The 20,059-nt window shown below is 38.3% G+C and overlaps 2 long non-coding RNA genes across 3 annotated transcripts in view; one reads left to right on the forward strand and one right to left on the reverse strand.

The window, feature by feature from the left end:
- The window catches only part of LOC134484354 (uncharacterized), an 853,788-nt gene that overhangs the window by 809,415 nt on the left and 24,314 nt on the right, over positions 1–20,059 (reverse strand). The gene's annotated exons all lie outside the window — the stretch shown is intronic.
- Positions 13,137–18,576, forward strand: LOC134484448 (uncharacterized). Of its 2 annotated transcripts, none has more exons than XR_010061905.1 (2): positions 13,137–13,223; positions 18,325–18,576. It is a non-coding gene; the product is annotated as an uncharacterized LOC134484448 (long non-coding RNA). The 2 variants fall into 2 exon arrangements; XR_010061904.1 differs by lacking the exon at positions 13,137–13,223 and adding an exon at positions 14,400–14,564.

A 20,059-nucleotide genomic window follows, 5' to 3' on the forward strand; every position in this document is an offset into this window, starting at 1 on the left:
CCATGTTAATGTGGGCATTCTTCCCTTATTGTTATTGAAGACCAGTTTTAGGCCGTGGTGGTCAGATAGCACGCATGGGACTATTTCTATCCTTCTGTACCTGTTGAGGCCCGTTTTTTGACCAATTATATGGTCAATTTTGGAGAAAGTACCATGAGGAGCTGAGAAGAAGGTATATCCTTTTGCTTTAGGATAGAATATTCTATAAATATCCGTTAAGTCCATTTGACTCATGACTTCTCTTAGTCTGTCGACATCACTGTTTAATTTCTGTTTCCATGATCTGTCCATTGATGAGAGTGGGGTGTTGAAATCTCCCACTATTATTGTGTGAGGTGCAATGTGTGTTTTGAGCTTTAGTAAGGTTTCTTTTACGTATGTAGGTGCCCTTATATTTGGGGCATAGATATTTAGGATTGAGAGTTCATCTTGGTGGATATTCCCGTTGATGAATATGATGTCCTTCCTTATCTTTTTTCATGACTTTTAGTTGAAAATTGATTTTATTTGATATTAGAATGGCTACTCCAGCTTGCTTCTTCTGACCATTTTCTTGGAAAGTTGTTTTCCAGCCTTTCACTCTGAGGTAATGTCTGTCTTTGTCTCTGAGGTGTGTTTCCTGTAGGCAGCAGAATGCAGGGTCCTCGTTGCGTATCCAGTTTGTTAATCTATTTCTTTTTATTGGGGAGTTGAGGCCATTGATGTTGAGAGATATTAAGGAATAGTGATTATTGCTTCCCTTTATATTCATTTTTGGATGTGTGGTTATGTTTGTGTGCTTTCATTCTCTTTGTTTTGTTGCCAAGACGATTAGTTTCTTGCTTCTTCTAGCGTATAGCTTGCCCCCTTATGTTGGGCTTTACCATATAATATCCTTTGTACTGCTGGATTTGTAGAAAGATATTGTGTAAATTTGGTTTTGTCATGGAATATCTTGGTTTCTCCATCTATGATAATTGAGAGTTTTGCAGGATACAGTAACCTGGGCTGGCATTTGTGTTCTCTTAGGGTCTGTATGACATCAGTCCAGGATCTTCTGGCCTTCATAGTTTCTGGCAGGAAGTCTGGTGTGATTCTGATAGGTCTGCCTTTATATGTTACTTGACTTTTTTCCCTTACTGCTTTTAATATTATTTCTTTATTTTGTGCATTGGGTGTTTTGACAATTATGTGACAGGAGGTGTTTCTTTTCTTGTCCAATCTATTTGGAGTTCTGTAGGCTTTTTGTATGTCTATGCATATCTCTTTTTTTAGGTTAGGGAAGTTTTCTTCTATGATTTTTTGAAGATATTTACTGGTCCTTTGAGCTGGGAGTCTTCACTCTCTTCTATACCTATTATCCTTAGGTTTGGTCTTCTCATTGAGTCCTGGATTTTCTGTATGTTTTGGACCAGTAGCTTTTTCTGCTTTACCTTATCTTTGACAGTTGAGTCAATGATTTATATGGAATCTTCTGCTCCTGAGATTCTCTCTTCCATCTCTTGTATTCTGTTGGTGAAGCTTGTATCTACAGCTCCTTGTCTCTTCTTTTTGTTTTCTATATCCAGGGTTTTTTTCCATGTGTTCTTTCTTGATTGCTTCTATTTCCATTTTTAATTCCTTCAACTGTTTGATTGTGCTTTCCTGGAACTCTTTCAGGGATTTTTGTATCCTCTCTATGGGCATCTACTTGTTTATTTATGTTTTCCTGGAATTCTTTCAGGGATTTTTGTGATTCCTTTCTGTAGGCTTCTACTTGTTTATTAATGTTTTCCTGTGTTTCTCTAAGGGAGTTCTTTACATCTTTCTTGAAGTCTTCCAGCATCATGATCAAATATGATTTTGAAACTAGATCTTGCTTTTCTGGTGTGTTTGGATTTTCCATGTTTTTCTTTTGGTGGGAGAATTGGACTCCGATCATGCCATGTAGTCTTTGTTTCTGTTGCTTGGGTTCTTGTGCTTGCCTCTCGGCATCAGATTATCTCTAGTGTTACTTTGTTGTGCTATTTCTGACAGTGGCTAGACTGTCCTATAAGCCTGTGTGTCAGGAGTGCTGTAGACATGTTTTCCTCTCTTTCAGTCAGTTATGGTGCCAGAGTGTTCTGCTTTTGGGCATGTAGTTTTTCCTCTGTACATGTCTACAGCTGTTCATGTGGGCCTGTGTCTTGAGTTCACCAGGCAGGTCACTTGCAGCAGAAAAGTTTGTCTTACCTGTGGTCCTGAGGCTCAAGTTCACTCACAGGGTGCTGCCCACGGGCTCTCTGTGACGGCAGCAACCAGGAAGATCTACGCCACCCTTTCCGGGAGCTTCAGTGCATCAGGGTTCCAGATGGCCTTTTGTTTTTACCTCTTGCTTCCGAGATGTATGTGCAGAGAGCAGTCTATTCTGGTTTCCCAGGCTTGTCTGCCTATCTGAACGTTTAGCTCTCCCTCCCACAGGTTTCGGGTGAAGAGAACTGTTTATCCAGTCTGTTTCCTTCAGGTTCTGGTGGTGTCTCAGGCAGGGGTCCTGCCGCTCCTGGGCCCTCCCTCACGGGAGCCCAGAGGCCTTATACAATTTCCTCTTGGGCCTGGGATGTGGGCAGGGGTGGGCAGTGTTGGTGGTCTCTTCAGCTCTGCAGCCTCAGGAGTGCCCACCTGACCAGGCGGTTGGGTCTCTCTCTCACGGGGTCTGGGAGCAGAGTCACAATTACATTCTTACACAAACACACACACACACACACACACACACACTCACACACACACATGCATACATTCTCATAATTGCATACTTACACAGACATCAATACTTACATATGCATATGGTGCAAAAGACCAAGGACCAGTACAGAAAGATGAACTCCAATCTTTATTACAGAGAGAAAGAAATCGCTTCTACCCTTTTAATGCTAAGTGATTTAAACCCAAGTTTGTAAAAGAAAAGGCCTGTTCCTTTTAACAAGACTAATTTTGCATTGCTATTAAGAATTGTCCTTTTCTGTCCCAAGATAAGGAGAAACCTGCCTGCACCTTCTATTCTTTCCAGCTTCTTCTTTTGTCCTCTTTTCACCTGCATTCTCTAGATTGCTCTCTTATGTTACATAAGTTATTCCTCTCTACATTACTTCTCAGCCCAGATCCTTTTGTCTTAGTTCTACTTACCTTTGTTCTCCTTATCTCAAACTGGTCTTTTCAGGTCATCCCCTCTCCTGCTCTGTCCATCTGTCTCTGTCCTTCCAGTTCAGACCCTCTGTCTCAGTCCTTCTGTGTGTCTTCTCTTTGTCCTCAGCACCTAAAAATCTTTCAGAATACATGATCAGGTGTTAAATTGTTCACCACAAGTACATATGAAAGATCAAAGCATAAATAGAAATACAAGTTTACAACCGAGAATGTTTACATGGATATCCATCAGGAGTAATTATCTGGCTAAACATTCATCACCAGTGTCAGCTCTACAGGTTCACTGAATGTCTAAAACCATAGTTGTTAGTGAAGTTATTTACAGATAAACACAGTCAATATCTTATCCCCTGTCCTTGCACCTGTAACAAATAGTTTATGACACTTGATAACTGTTTTTGCAACTTCTTGAATTGTGTTCTGAGTAGGAGAAAGTCTGTTTACTGTCTCAGAATAATTAACTGGTGACACCTGGGAGACTGGAGTTGTCACTGGAATTCTGACTATTAGAAAGAGACTTGTAGGAGTTCCACTATATAAGAGCTTAATAACCATTCATATAATTTTAGGAATTATTGTAGCATCATTATTAAGACTAAAGAATTAATCTATTTGTATGAATAGCATCACTACGGGACAGTGCAACTTCTCAGGCCTGCAGAGATCTGCTCCAAAGGGGTGTGCTCTTACTCAATGATTGCTATATATGTCTAATAATAATAACACGAATAGCATTTCAATAGCAGGAAACTTTCCAAAAATGAATCTCTTACAACCTTGCTTAATAAGGGCAAACCAGTTGTGGATTATAAAATAATCCAAGGCTGTCCATCTGAGGATGATCACCTGTTAGTTATGAGCTTGTCCTGATATGGCTCCTGACACTTTCTTCTCAGTCCTACATGGTACCTTCTACAAATTGATAATATGATCCATCACAAAAAAGGCCTCAAAAGATGCAAGAAGATTGAATTAATTCCATGCAAACTATGAAATCACTAAGAATGGTCTTCAATAACAACAAGAACAACCAAAGTCCCACATATACATGGTAGCATAAGAATGATTTACTTGATGAGAACTTGTTCAAGGAAGAAATAAAGAAAAAAATTAAAGACTTTCTAGAATTTAATGAAAATGAATGCATAAATTGGGAACACAAAAAAGCAATGCTAAGAGGAAAACTCATAGCTCTGAGAGCCTCCACAAAGAAACAGGAGCTATGATACACTCGCAGTTTGTCCGAACACCTGAAATCTCAGAACCAATAAAAATCCAAATACACCAAGAGTACTAGACAGCAGGAAATAATCAAACTCCGTACTGAAATCAACCAAGTAGAAACAAAAGGTATTATGTAGAGAATCAACAAAACCAGGAGCTGGTTCTTTGAAAAATCCAGAAGATAGGTAAATCCTTTGTATTCAAAATAAAAATAACACAATCAGAAGTGAAATAGAGATATAACCATAGAAAATGAGGAAGCTCAAAAAATTATCAGATCCTACTATAAAAGCATATACTTAACAAAACAGGAAAGCAAGGATCAAATGGATAATTTTCTAGACAGATACAAGATACCAAAGTATCTTGAATCACGATCAGATAAACCATCTAAATACTCCCTTTACTTGTAGAGTAGTAGAAGCAGTCATTAAATGTCTCCTAACCAAGAGATCCCAGGATGAGGAAGGTTTAGTACAGAATTCTCTCAGACCTTCATAGAACACCTAATACCAATATTCTCCTAACTATTCAACAAACTAGAAATAGAAGGAACACTACAGTCTTATTACTTTTCTGACACCAGAGTTATGTAGATTTTGAGAAAGAATTATAAGAGCTGATGCTGAGTTCAACCACATAAGAACAACAATGTCAATGAACCAGTATGTTCTGGATCTAAAACAATAATCAAAGACTATTCGTGGACAAACCTATGGTTCCAAATGCTTATGTTGCAGAGGATGGCCTTTTTGGGCACTATTGGAATGAGAAGCCCTTAGTCCTCTCTAGGTTTGACTGTTAGTTCAAGGGACAGTAAGGCAGACCAGTTAGGGATCTTATGGACAGAAAAGTGGGAAAGGAAATAACATTTGAAATGTAAATATAGAAATATCCAAATAAAAAAGCAATGTATTTTGATAAAATATAAAAAAAATGAAAGAAATAAAAGAAAAGAGAACTTCCAGCTAATCACATCTATGGACTCAGAAATCAAATGGGTCACTGTCAGGGAATTGCAGTCAGAGTAATACTAGTCGAAATATTGAGATGATGAAGTCTGAATTAGAAGCACTTCTCTCTCCCAGATATCAGTGTCAGACACAAACTGCACAATAGGTATCCAAAGCACGGAGGAGTTTACTCTGAGCTGAGGACACGATACTTGTCTGTCTCTTCTTCCTTAGGAGGTTTTTCTTCTGGGCAAAAAGAGTAAAAGCCATGAGCTGTCAGGAAAACAAATGTGCCAAGATAAAAACCTGTCTTTTGGAATAAAGAAAGTAATAATATAAACTCTCTGACTTCCAGGAACCATAAAAACCAGGGATGTCAAGATGATTCTGAGAGGCTACAATCTCTTTATTCCCATATGTGGAAGGCTCAGGTCTAGGCTATCTCTTCAGCGATTCCACTCAACTCCTACACAGGACTCACTGAGCTTTCCCATGGGCCACGTATTTCTTCCTTTTTTTAATAACAAGACAGAAGGCCAGGTTCCTTTTCCCCATCTCTGATCTCTTCATCATCTTTGTTCTCCTTCCCAAAGGCTGTTTACTCTGAAGTAGAGGCCACTATACAAATCCTAGACGTAAGGAAAGAATATCTGAGAGGCAGGATACAAGAGATTATTCAGGGAGGGACTAATGCTGATGTCACTGAAAGCTGCCATGGCCTACCTGCTGAACAATTTCCTGACCAGATTCAAGGGTGCCCTTTCCAGGAGTGACTCCTGGTACACAGTGGAAACTTTCATTTACTAAATCTCCCTAAAGCTAGAGACTTCTCTGTGCTTTATTAGTGGTTACGTGCTCTGAATGGAGAATGTTAGTCAGGGGCTTGGCATGGGTAGAAATGATTTAGGAACATGGAGTGGAGGAGATTCTTCCAGATAATATTTTTATTCCCAGTTTTATTACTGTGACATACAGTTCAAATTTCTAGGTTTTCTCTGTTTCCCAAAGGCCATTATTTTGCATACAGACCTTTAATTGAATGAATATGTATTTCACTTTTTTATTGTACAATCCTTGATTGGGGACTTTATAAATATTCCTCAATGTGTACTCAAAAATTAAGTTCTCCAATTCCATTTTCTGCAATGGTTTTGGCAACAAAGTGGGCCCAGCTCTAGAGTGAGTATAACAGTGTAAACATTGTGTACCTACTTCAAATGATAAACTCCCAAATCCTTAATTTATCCAAAGATTACTAGACATCAATACTGCAAAGGATCACATGGACTATAGAATTCAGTTCTCTATTCCCATTTGATATCAGTACTACAATAGCAACCTTAATGTATTCCTGTGCAGGACTTGAGGGTTGGATGTTTTACCATGATTCTTTGTTAAGGCCAAACATAAGATAATGGAGGATGAGCAGGGAGAAGAACGGCTAGAGGACCAGTGAAACCTCATCTTCCATAGGTTCAAAAGAACAGGAGGGAGTCTATTTGACATTGTCATTTGTGGATTCTACATTCTTGACCTAGTTGCTCAGAATCCAAATTAAAATTCCACATGATGTCACAGCTGTAGGAACCAACAAATTATATATATATATTATATTATATATATATATATATATATATATATATATATATATATATATATATATATATATATACTAAACCAATATTCAAAGACTATACATGGGTAGACCTCGGACTCAATTGCATCTGTAGCAGAGGATGACCTGTTTGGGTCCCAATGGAAAGAGAGGCCCTTGGTCCTCCCTAGTTTTGATCCCAGTTAACGGGAATGTGAAGGCGCAGTAAGTGAGCCTATAGAAGAAGGAGAGTGGGACCGATTAGGGATCTTATGGGCAAGAAATAGGGAAAAGAAATAATATTTTAAATGTAAATATATAAATATCCAATTAAAAGAGCAATATAATTTGTTAAAAAATGATAAAAAATGAAAGAAATATAAGAAGAGAATCTGCCAGCTAATTAGAACTATTCATTCAGAAATCTAAAGTGTCGTTGTCAGGGAATGGTAGAGTAATACTAGTGGAAAGACTAAGATGATGAAATCTCAGGTAGAAGCACTTGTCTCTTCCAGATATCAGTGACAGACACAAACTGCACTATAGGAATCCAAAGCATGAAAGAGTTTACTCTGAGCTCAGGACACAATTCTTGTCTTTCCCTTCTTCCTAAGGAACTTTTCCTCCTGGCCCAAAAGGACAAAGGCTATGAGCTCTCAGAAAAACAACTTTGCCCTTTCCAACACTTGGCTTTTGGGATATGGAAATTAATGATATAAACTATCTGACTTTCAAGAAAAATAACAACAAGGGAAGTCCAGATGCTTCTGAGAGGCTCCCTGCTCCATATTCCCATATGTGGAAGGGTCAGATAAAGGCTTTCTCTTCAGTTATCCCACTCAATGCCTACCCATGTCTCACTGAGCTATCCCATAAACCACATCTTCCTTCCTTTCTTTATACAAGACAGAAGGCCAGCTTCCTTTGCCCATCTCTTATCTCTTCATTCTCTTTGTTCTCCTTCTCAAATGGCTGTTTACTCTGAATTTGAGGCCAATTAGTAAACCGTAGAGGTATTGAAGGAATATCTGAGAGGCAGTTGCAGTCACAATAGCACTTGTGACATCACAGAAGAAGCTAGGGCTCTCCAGGTTACAAGAGATTTTTCAGGGAGGGCCTAATGATGATGTTACTGAGAACTGCCATGGCCTACCTGCTGAACAGATTTCCTTACATTGACCAGATTTGGAGATGCCCTTTCCTGGAGTGTTTCCTGTGACATAGTGGAAACCTTTACATGCTACATCTCTCTAAGCTAGGGACTTCTCTCTGCTTCATTAGTGGTTACATGCTCTGAATGGAGAAGTTCGTCAGGGGCTTGGCAAGGTTAGAAAAGTAATAGGAACAAGGAGTGAAGGAGATTCTTCTGGTGAATAATTTTATTCCCCGGTCCAATCCTGTGACATTCAGTTCTATTCCCTAGGTTTCCTCAGTTTTCCATGTGCCAGTATTTTCTCTACAGACCTTTAATTGAGTGAACATTGTTTTGCATTATCTGATTGTACATTCATTGACAGGGGACATTATATATATTCCTGCATGTGTACTCAAAATTTCATTTTTCCAATTCCCTTTTTTTTTTGCAATGAATTCGGCAACAAACTTGGCCTGGCTATTGAGTCAATATAGCAGTGGAAATATTCGTACATAATTCTAATGATCAACACACAAATCCTTATTTTATCCAAAAATTACCAGACATCAATAAAACAAAGGACCATATTGACTATAAATTCCGACCTCTAGTCACATTTGATATCTTTACCACACTATCTACCTTCCTGTGTTCCCATGGCCAGACTTGAAGGTTTTAGATATTTTACCATGATTCTTTCTTAAAGCCAAATATAAGAAACAGGAGGATTGGCAGGGTTAAGAAAGCTTGAGGAACAGTGAAACCTGAACTTCAAGTACAGGAGAGAGTCTATTTAACATTGTCATTGTAAACTCTACATTCTTGACCTAGTTGCACAGAATCCATGTTAACATTCCACCAAAAAGCTGTAGGCACCAAAAGTGTGTGTGTGTGTATATATATATGTATATATATATATATATATATATATCTGTCACCAATTATAATTGATGAAGCTAAGAAGTGCATTCTGCCAGAAAACTGATATAGCTATGTTGTGAGAGACACAGCTAGTGCATGTCAAATGCAAAAGTGTATGCTATTGGTAAATCTGTGAACTGAAAATGGACCTCTTGTTGGTAGATTTTGAGAAAGGCTAACAAGAGCTGAGGGGACTTTCAACACCATAAGAACAACATTGCTAATGAATCAAAGTTTTCTGGTATGAGACTAATATTGAAAGACTAAACGTGAACAGACCTATGTCTCCAACTGCATATGTAGCAGAAAACGGCCTTGTTGGGCACCAATGGAAGAAGAACCACTTGATCCTCCCTTGGTTTGATTCACAGTTAAAGAGAATTAGAAGGGACAGTAAGGGAGTTATAGAAGAAGTGGAGAGGGACCAGTTAGTGATCTTATGGGAGGAAACTCTTAAAGGAAATAATATTATAAAGGTGAATATTGAAATATACATTAAAAAACAAATAAAATTTGTAAAAAAAAATAAAAAAAAATATAAGAAATAAATGAAAAGAAAACTGCCAGCTAAACACAGCTGTTGACTGAGAAATCTAATGTGTCAATGTCAGGGAATGGTAGTCAGAGAAATAATATTGGAAATAGTGAGATGGTGAAGTCTCAATTAGAAGCACCTCTTACTCCCAGATATTTGCAACAAAGGGGGTAGAGCTATAGAGTGAACAGAACAATGAAAATATTGTGTGCCTACTTCAAATAATGAACTCTAAATGCATATTTAATCCAAAAATTATGAGACATCTGTAAAGCAAAGGACAACATGGACTTTAAAAAGCAGATCTGTAGTCCCAATAGATATAAGTTCTATAAATCTACCTTTGGTTTTCCCAGGGCCAGACTTGAGGTTTTTGGATATTTTATCATGATTCTTTCTTCAGACAAAACATAAGATTCATTTGGATGGGCAGGGAGAGGAATGACTTGAGGTAGAGTTAAACCTCAACTTCAATATGTTCATAAGAACAGGATGGAGTTTATTTGGCATTGTCATTTGTGGATTTTACATTCTTGAACTACTTGCTCAGAATCCATGCTAAAATTCTACTTAACCTCATTGCTGTAGGAGACACTATATATATATATATATATATATATATATATATATATATATCACCAAAACTAGATATGATTGATGAATGAAGTACATGCTTCCAGGTACCGGATATAGATCTTTCCTGGGAGACACAGCTAAACTTATCAAATACAGAAGTTAATGCTAGTGGCAAACTAGTTTACTGACAACTGATCTGTTGAGATTTTGAGAAAGGATTACAAATGCTGTGTAAGTGAGGGTTCTGAAGGTACCTGGAAGAGAATGTGGGACAAAGGACGCAAGAAGGATGCCAAGACAAGAGCCTGAAAAAGGCATCTATTTTATTTTTCTCCAAGGCTGAATTTATAACATCACAGGGGTTACAGAGGGAGGGGGAAGTAGGAAACATTTACGCAGGGCAAGAACACAGGATTCATTTGGTTATGGAACTGATGTTGAAAGGACGTCAGAAAGTTCACAGGTTTGTCGTATTATTAATCAGCAGGACAACATTATCATATTATTATTTTTCTTGACCACCAGATTTGTATTAGTCTTCTTCAGCTGGCTGGGGATTTTTCATGAACCTAGTTAATTGTTAACTAGGTTAACATGAACCGATTGTTAATTCTAACAATAATAATGACATCTACACAATGGAGGGCTTCAAGGGCATTGCAATGGGTTTCTAGAGGGTCCTCTAGATTCCTTTCTCCTCCTAGAGCACCCTCTAGGGCCTATGGCCTGTGAAAACTAGCAAGTCGTCCTGTCACAGCCGTAAGCCCCTAACAGGACCAATAGCGACTACCAAGTGGACTCTCAATCCTCTCCAGTGGTGACTCAAACACTTCAGCCATCAGAGGCAGACAACACAAGTCAACATGAAACAAAAGCCAGACATGACACAGAGACAAAACAGAAAGTAACACAGAACACAAAACACAGATTTGCTTGAGCTTACCTCTGATCTCTTCGCCAATTGTGGTCTGGAGGGAAAAGAGTTCCCTGTGATGGACCAAAATGTTGTAAGACCTCATAGTGGACCACTTCTGGAGCACAATCATGGAGCACAGATTGACAAAGTGACCACTGCAGTAGCATGAGGGTATAAGGTTTTAAATCCACATATGTGAGGTTGCTCATCCATACAAGGAGAGCCAACCTTGTACCCATAAACCACACAACTTTTATTCATTACAGGGGGTAGACTTCAGTAAAAGGGTTATCCCATCCATTAAACAATCACTAACTCTGTACTATCTTTTGAATCAGTTGTTCCCTCCTGGGGGAACTATGGACAAATATTTTTACAAAATCTAAGATTTTTTTTTAAAATTTTAACCCTATTTGTGTCCTGAGTGACTCCCTGAGACATGTCACAAAAGATGACTGTAGAATGCTTGTTCCATCACTCAGCAAAAGCTCTGGGATGGGACGGGGGTGGGAGCAAAAGCTCCAAGGGGGAACAAAGGCTTCCACAAACAAAAAGACAGACCAGCCTATTCACAGTGATAGACGTTCTCCTCAAGAACATCTTCAAAGAGCTGCACATTGGTAGCCATTTGTAAGTGAGAGGTCTGAGGGTGCCAGGAATAGAATTGGGGACAAGGGTCGCAAAGAAGGACGTTAAGATAGGAGTCTGATCAAGGCAAAAATTTTATTTTCCTCCAAGGATGAATTTATACCATAACAGGGGTAACAGAGGGAGGGGAGAAGTAAGAAACATTTACTCAGGCCAAAGATACAGTATTGGTGTGGTCAGGGAGTCAGCTGATGTTGACATAATATCAGAAATGTCACAGGTATGTCATATTATTAGTCAGCAGGACAACTTTGAAATATTATTATTTTTCTTGACCACCAGATGTGTATTAGTATTCTGCAGCTGGGTGGGGATTTTCCATGAAAATAGTCATACTTAATTCTAACCATAATAATAACATAAACATTGGAGGACGGCAAGGACATCGCTCCAAAAAAATTGAAGGGGCTTTCAACTCCATACTAAAAGCAATTCCAAAGAAACAGAGATTTCTGGTACTAATCCAATATTCTGTGCATGGACAGAAATATGGCTCCAATATCATATGTTACAGAGGATGGCCCTATTGTGCACCAATGGAAGGAGAAGAACTTTGTCCTTCCCAGGTTTGACTCCCAGTTCAAAGAATGTCAAGGTGCAGTAAGGGAGGTTATAGAAGAAGGGTAGTGGGACCAGTTAGGGGTCTTATTGACAGGAAACTGTGAAAGAAAATAACATTTGAAATGTTAATATAGAAATATCCAATTAAATAAGCAATAAAATTTGCTAAAAAATGAAAAAAAATGGAAGAAATAAAAGAAAAGAAACTGCTAGCATATCTCACCTATTGACTCAGAAATGTAAAGGGTCACTGTAAGGAAATGGTAGTTAGAGTCATACTACTGAAAGACTGAGATGATGAAATCTCAACTAGAAGAACTTCTCTATCCCAGATATCAGTGTCAGACACAAACAGCACTATAGGGATCCAAAGCCTGAAGGAGTTTACTCTGAGCTGAAAATACAATACTTGTTCATCCCTTCTTCCTCAGGACCTTTATCTTCATGACAAAAAGAATAAAAGTCATGAGCTCTCAGGAAACAACTGTGCCCTTCCCAATATTGGCTTGTGGAATAAAGAAATGAATGATATAAACACTCTGACTTCCAGGAACCATAAGAACAGGGAAGTCCAGATGCTTCTGAGAGGCTCCCATCTCCTGATTCCCATATGTGGAAGACTCAGATCAAGGCTGTCTCTTCAGGGAACCCACTAAAAACCTACCCAGGACTAATTTAGCTCTCCAATGGACCACGTATTTCTTCATTTTTTAACACCAAGACAGAAGGGCATCTTCCTTCTTTCCACCTCTGATCTCTTCATCCTCCTTTTCTCCCTCAAAAATGGCTGTTCACTCTGAATTAAAGGCCAATTAGTAAGCCCTAGAGGTACTGAAGGAATATCTAAGAAGCAAGTGCTGTCACAACAACACTTATGACCTCACAGAAGGAGCTAGAGCTCTCAAGGTTACAAGAGATTTTTCAGGGAGGGACTAATGATGGTGTCACTGAGAACCTCCATATCCTACCTGCTGAACAGCTTTGCTTTCATTGACCAATTTTGAGAGTGCCTTTTCCAGGTGACTCTTTTGTGACACAGTGGAAACCTTTACATACTATATCTCTCTAAATCTAGAGACTTCTCTTGTCTTCAATTGTGGTTACTTACTCTGAATGGAGAAAGTTGGTCAGGGGCTTGGCATGGGTAGAAATGATTTAGGAAAATAAAGTATAGGAGATTTTTCTAGATAATATTTTTATTCCGAGGTTCATTCCTGTGACATACAGTTCAATTTTCTAGGTTTTCTCTTTTTCCCGACAGGCAGTATTTTCCGTATAGACCATTAATTTATTGAATATTATATTACACAAATGTGATCATGTTCTAGTTTTATTTTCTTGCATAGTGCTGAAAAAATGATACCCAATACTGTATTAGAACAAATATTACATAGTACACCTAAAGAAATCAAATTCCTCCCAAGGCCAACGTAACATCATAAGTAATCAATTTCAATTTACAGAGAAATGTTTAAATATTGTATTATTTATCTTTAACAGTACTCAAGAATCTTTAAAAAAACAGAAATCTAAATATCTGTATAAAAATGTCATATCTGCTTTAAATGATCAGAATGCACATCTGTGATTGGCAATCCTTATTAAAATCTATCAGGAACTGAGGCTAAACCTGGGACAGAAATCAGTCATCAACAGTTCAGCCTTTGTGACAGTCACACCATTAGCCTGTGCTGCCATTGTTCTTGATCCCTGACCTTAAAACGTCCCAGCCTTTCCAAACCTCAAACTGTTACATAAATTTTTTATTACCTCAGAGTCAGTAGGGACAACATCTTAGTCAGCTTCACAAGCAATTTACTTTTCCAAATGTGTTTTAAGGTTGGCGGTCGTCGCTGACCATTCTACATTTCCTCGGGAAATGATGGAAGCACTGATCTGCCCCAGAGGCAAATCCTAAAAGATCTTGACCACTGTTATTGCAAATACCAATGGTGCTGCCCTCTGAGTGGTGTGAAGCTCCATGAGGATTTTCATGCACTTCTTAGATTAAGAGAGATATTAGTGCAAAAACCGAGTGACACTCTGCATGAAGTCCTCGTTGGGTTCCTGACTCTCCAAGGTCCAACGGGACTGGGGGGAAGAGTGGGCCATACTGCAGGAGTTCTAAAGCTGTGCGCCATTCCTCCTTCAAAGGCCTTGGCCATACTCCATTTCAGAACAAAATTTGAACCATGCTTTTAACCTGGATAGAATTTCAAATACTATACTGAGTAGGAAGTGTGGGCATCCTTACATTGTCCTTAACTTTAATGGAATTTCTTTATGTTTCTTTCCATTTAGGTTGATGTTGCGTGCTGGCTTGCTGTCCATTGCTTCTATTTTGTTTCTGCATAGGACTGGTATCACTGATCTCTCTGATGCTTTTAACATGAAGGGGGGGTTGGAATATTTTTGCAAGCTTTTTCAGCACCTAATGAGATTATTATGTGATTTTTTTTCTTTCAGTCTCATTATATAGTAGATTATATTGATGAATTTTAAGAAATTGAACCGTCCCTGCCTCCCACTAGATATTAATAATTACATAGCATAACCAACAGAAGGGATCTCATATTCTCACGCATACTCTTACAGCTCTCCAAAAAAAACAAAAAAAAAACATGCAAACAAAAAAATCATGCACCCTACAGAACAGATCTAATACTCACAAAAACACTCAAACATCCCAATCGAAAAAACAAAAACCAAAAAACATGCAAGCAAAGAAAAATCACTGCTCCTGTAACATCAAAATAGCATGAACTAAATATCACTTCTCATTAATACCTTTAAGCATTAATGGCCTCTACTCAGCAGTAAAAGGACACAGGCTAATACAGTGGATTTAAAAACAGGATCCATCCTTCTTTTGCACTCAAGTAACACAATCTAGCAACCGAGATAGACACAACCTCAGACTAAGGAATCGGCAAAGTTTTCCAAGCAAATGGACACAAGAAACAAGATGGTGTAGCCATTCTAACATCCGGCAAATCAGACTTTCAACCAAAAGTAATCAAAAGAGATGGGGAAGGACAATTCATATGCTTCAGAAGAAAAATCCTCCAAAATGTCATCTCAGTTCTGGATGTCTATGTGTCAAAGACAAAAGCAGCAACATTGGTGAGAGAAATATTCCTGAAGCTTAAATATCACATCGAACCTCAAATATTAATAGTGGGGAACATCAATGTCCCACTCTCACCAAGGACAGGCCATTGAGACAGAAACTAAAAAAATATAAATGATGTAACTAATACGGGGTTCAATTAGATTGACCTCAATGATATCTACAGAATAGTTTACTCGAACACAAAAGTACACTCTTTCTTTTCAGTACCTCATGGAACCTTATCATAAACTGACCATGTTCTCCCACTCTAAACAAGCCAGAACAGATACAGAAAGACTGTGCTAACCATTGGATCTTTTCAGATCACCACGGATTAAAACTGGACTTCAACAATAAGAAAAAGTGTATGAACTCATTGAAATTAAATAGCTCGCAACTGAAAAACAACCAGTTCCGAGAAGACATGAAAAACAAAAAGGGTTCCTAGAATTTAATGAAAATGAAGGCACAGCTTCTTCAAATTTAAGGGACATAAGGAAAGTAGTGCTAAGAGGAACTTGCATATTCAGCACTGGGCACTTTCATAAAGAACCCGGAGAGACCACACACTAGCAACTTCACAGCACACCCTAAATCTCTTAAATAAAAAGAAGCAAATACATATTAAAGGAGGAGACAGCAAGAAATCATCAGACTCAGGGTGAAAGTGATCCATCAGAAACAAAGAGAATACAAAGATCAAAAAAAAAAAAAAACAAACAAACCAAGAGTTGGTTCCTTGGAACATCAACCTGACAGACAAACACACAGACAGATAATCTAATAGGTTGAGAGAAATCATCCAAATAACAAAAACAGAATTGAACCAGGGAGCCATATCAATGGACACTGATGAAAGTCACAGAATCTTTAGGTCTCACTTCAATTACCTGCTGTCTCAAAAATTAGAAGCTCTGAACAAAGTGAATGATTGTGTAGACTGATTACACTGATCACAGGTAAATTCTGGTAGGATAAACTATGTAAATAGCTCTATAACAACTAAAGAGACACAAACAGTAATTAAGTTTCCCCACTGAAACAGCCCCAGGGCCAGATTGTTTGAGTACAGACTCCTACCAGATTTTCAAAGAATTCTCAACCTACTCCAAAAAACAGAAACAGGAGGAAAATAGCCAAACTGATTCCATGTCACCACTGTCACCCTGACACCTAAATCACAAACGACTCAACAAAGGAAGAATTTCAGACGAATTTCCCTTACGAACATTGGTGGAAAAATTACTAGGTAAAATGTTCCAAAATAATATCCAAGGGCATATCAAAACCGCCATTCAGTGCCATCATGTAGGCTTCCTCTTGAGGTTGCGGGAGTGGATCAATCTAGGAAAACCCATCAAAGTGATCCACGATATAAGCAAACAAAACTGAAAAAAAAATATTCTACCCTCAGGATTTCCCATTAACATGCGAGCTCACTTGGAGTTAACTTTGTGGATGTTGCATAGCATGCAGTATATTTATGTGTGTGTGTGTATATACATATATATAATATTATATAATAAATTAATATATTAAATTATTATATACTAACATTATAATAATATAAGTAATATTAATATACTATATTAACATTTTAAATTGTTATATATCAAAGTTATGCTAATATATAATAAATATTACTCTAGTATATTAATATATTGAATTATATTATTATAATAAATAATAAATAAAGATATAGTACATTAATATATTAAATTATTAAATATTAATATCATGATTCAATATAATTAATATTTATATATTATGTTAGTATATTAAATTATTATATAGTAATAATACTATACCTCTCTTACCCTATTCTGACTCTCTACCTAACCCCATCCTCCACCCTCCATTATCAAATTTCCTCTCTGGCTCCCTGTCATAGGCTCTAGCATTTACTGAACAATTAAAATAGACAGAAGGTTCATATGCGATCTCCTTAATACATGATAGAGGTCTAGTTAGAGGCATCCTCCTTTGAGGAAGCTGATAAATATAAGGATACAAATACCGTTTGCCGGGGAAGATCAAAACTGAATAATGACATTGCATATCTATTCAGTGGATTCTGAAAGAACGAGGAATATTCTTCCTATAGACATAGCTGTACTACTCCTGGCCTTATGTCTGAAAAGACATCTGCCATACCGCAAAGACACGTGCTCCATCATGTTCCTAGCTTCATTCTTCATAATGAGTAGAAAATAGAAATAACCGAGATGCCCCTCAATGAAAGAATGGCTACAGAATATGTGGTTCATTTACACTATGGAATACTACGCAGCTATGAAAAATAAGGACATTGTGAAGATGCGGTCAAGTAGATGGAATGGGAAAGTATTGTTCTGAATGAGGTAACTGAGACCCAAAATAACATGTACATGATTAAATTTAAGTGATTAAAAGAGGGTATTAGCCATAAAGTACAGAATTCACACGCTGCGATCTACAGAACCAAAGAGGCTAAACATGAAGAAAGATCCAAGAAAAATGCTTTGATTTCACTCAGAAGGAGGAATAAAATAATGAGAGGAGGCAGATGGAAGGAAAGGATTGGGTGGCTGAGGGGATGGGAAGGGATATGGGGTTTGAGAATCATTTCTTGGGAGAGGCGTGCAAAAGGGACAGAGAGCCAAGAGAATAAACTGAAATCAGTGACTGTCCAGGGTTGGTGCTATCTCTATGATTTGCCTGCAATCTGGGATGGGTGAGGCTACCCTGGCATCGATGAGGGTGACTTTAGCTGAGACTCGTAGCAATGGGGATACAGATACTGAAATGGTCACTTTCCGTAGCCACGGAGGACCTATGGTGGAAGGTTAAGGACACAAACCACCCCCAAAATTTTGACCCAGAAATTGCCCCCTCTATAAGAAACACAGGGACAGAGATGGAAGAGGAAATGAGGGAATGGTCAAAGGATAAGTGGCCGGATGTGAGACTTATCCTATGGGCAGACGGCAAACCCTGACATTATTAATGGTCTTTTCTTGTGTTTGCAGACAGGAGGGTAGCATTATTTTCCTCTGGAAGGCACAATGGAGCAGCCGACTGAAACAGCTGCACAGATGCACGGCCAAACATTGGATGGAGCTCAGTGAGTTCCACTGGAGAGCTGAGGGAAGGGCTGGAGAAGCAGAGGAGCTTAACGGGTTTCACGATATTCCATGACAAAACCAAATTTACACAGTATCGTTCCACATATCCAGTCCTACAAAGGATAATCAATGGCAAAGTCCAACACATTGTGGCAAGTAAAACCATAGATAAAGAAAGAAATTAAACTTTTCTCAACAAAACAGAGAAGAGAAGCACACAAACATAAACTAACTTCAAATTATGAAAAAACAGAAAGCAACCATCACTATTCCTAAATATCTCTAAACATCAAAGAACACAATTGCCCCCTAAAAAGACACAAATTAGCAAACTGGATATGGAATGAGGACCCAGCATTTTGCACTACAGGGAAAACAGCTCAGAGAAAAAGACAGACATTACCTCAGACTCCATATTTACACAATGTATGGAGAAGAGTAAATATCCTCTTTCTCCACAGGGGACTCTAGGTCATACTGTCCAAAAGGAGAGGCTCCAAAATTTTCACATATACATCAGAGAAGCTAGAATTTTCCAAAACTAAGCAGGATTCTCTGAGTAGTACTCTATCTCATTAAGAGACGGTGGGACAAGAAACATCTACTAAAGGAATTCTACCCACAGCCACATCTTAGAAACGGCTGGTTGATGTGACACATATACAAAAGATTTTCTTGGACATATTCCATCTGTAGAGAACATTATGGATCCAACTGTATGTGAACCAGGAGTGGTGGAACATGAAATGCAAACACTAGTGGCTGTAGCATCCTTGATATCTGAGGAAATTGATTCCTTGTTTTCCATTTGTGCAAAAGAATGCATATGACCTCTGCAGGTTTACGGGGGACTATTTGAACTTCCTTATCTCCTCAAGATCAGGCCATCTTCCCCAAATACAGAAGATGCTACGCACTCTTCCAAATATGAACAAATGGTTGCCAGTCCTTTTTTATACCCAAAATCGGGCCCAAAACATCTGCAAAGTACATCAAAGACTTTGGATTTTACCTTATATTCTGAAGGGGCCTTGGACCCTGTTTTGCCTACCAGTCAGGCTTTGGAACCTGCCACTTCTACACAGAACTCTATTTCCACTTCTCCTGCAGAAGAAATTTTTTTTGGAACTTCCTCAATTACACAAAAATATCTAGAAACATCCTTATCTGATCATGAGGCTCTCAGCCCTCTCACATATGTCCATGATGCTCTAGGAGAGGTCACATCTTCTGAGGTAGTTCTAATACCTACCCCCCATTCTGAAATCACAGTCAGCATTTCTAAACATATACACAGTACATTAAGACCTTCCTCATCTGAGAAGGATGTCTTAGGACCTACTGCATCTGAAAACCATGCTTTACAACTATCTCCATCTACCCAAGTAGATTTATTTCACATGTCCACTCTGGGGAGAAATAGTCAACATTCTCCCTCTACCAAAATGGACCACAGTCATCCAGTTTCTAGAAACAAAGGGTTAAGATTTGAACCTTCTGATGGACTCTTGAGAAATTTCTCCTCTAAGGAAGACAGTTTCAACATTACCCCTTCTGCCAAAAGGGATCCTTTGCCATCTTCTGCTGCCAAAGAGACACCAAAAGCTAGAATATTCCTCCCGTGAGTCCCACCCGTTCT

This window comes from Rattus norvegicus, chromosome Y (genome assembly GCF_036323735.1).
Source record: "Rattus norvegicus strain BN/NHsdMcwi chromosome Y, GRCr8, whole genome shotgun sequence".
Taxonomy (NCBI): Eukaryota; Metazoa; Chordata; class Mammalia; order Rodentia; family Muridae; genus Rattus; species Rattus norvegicus.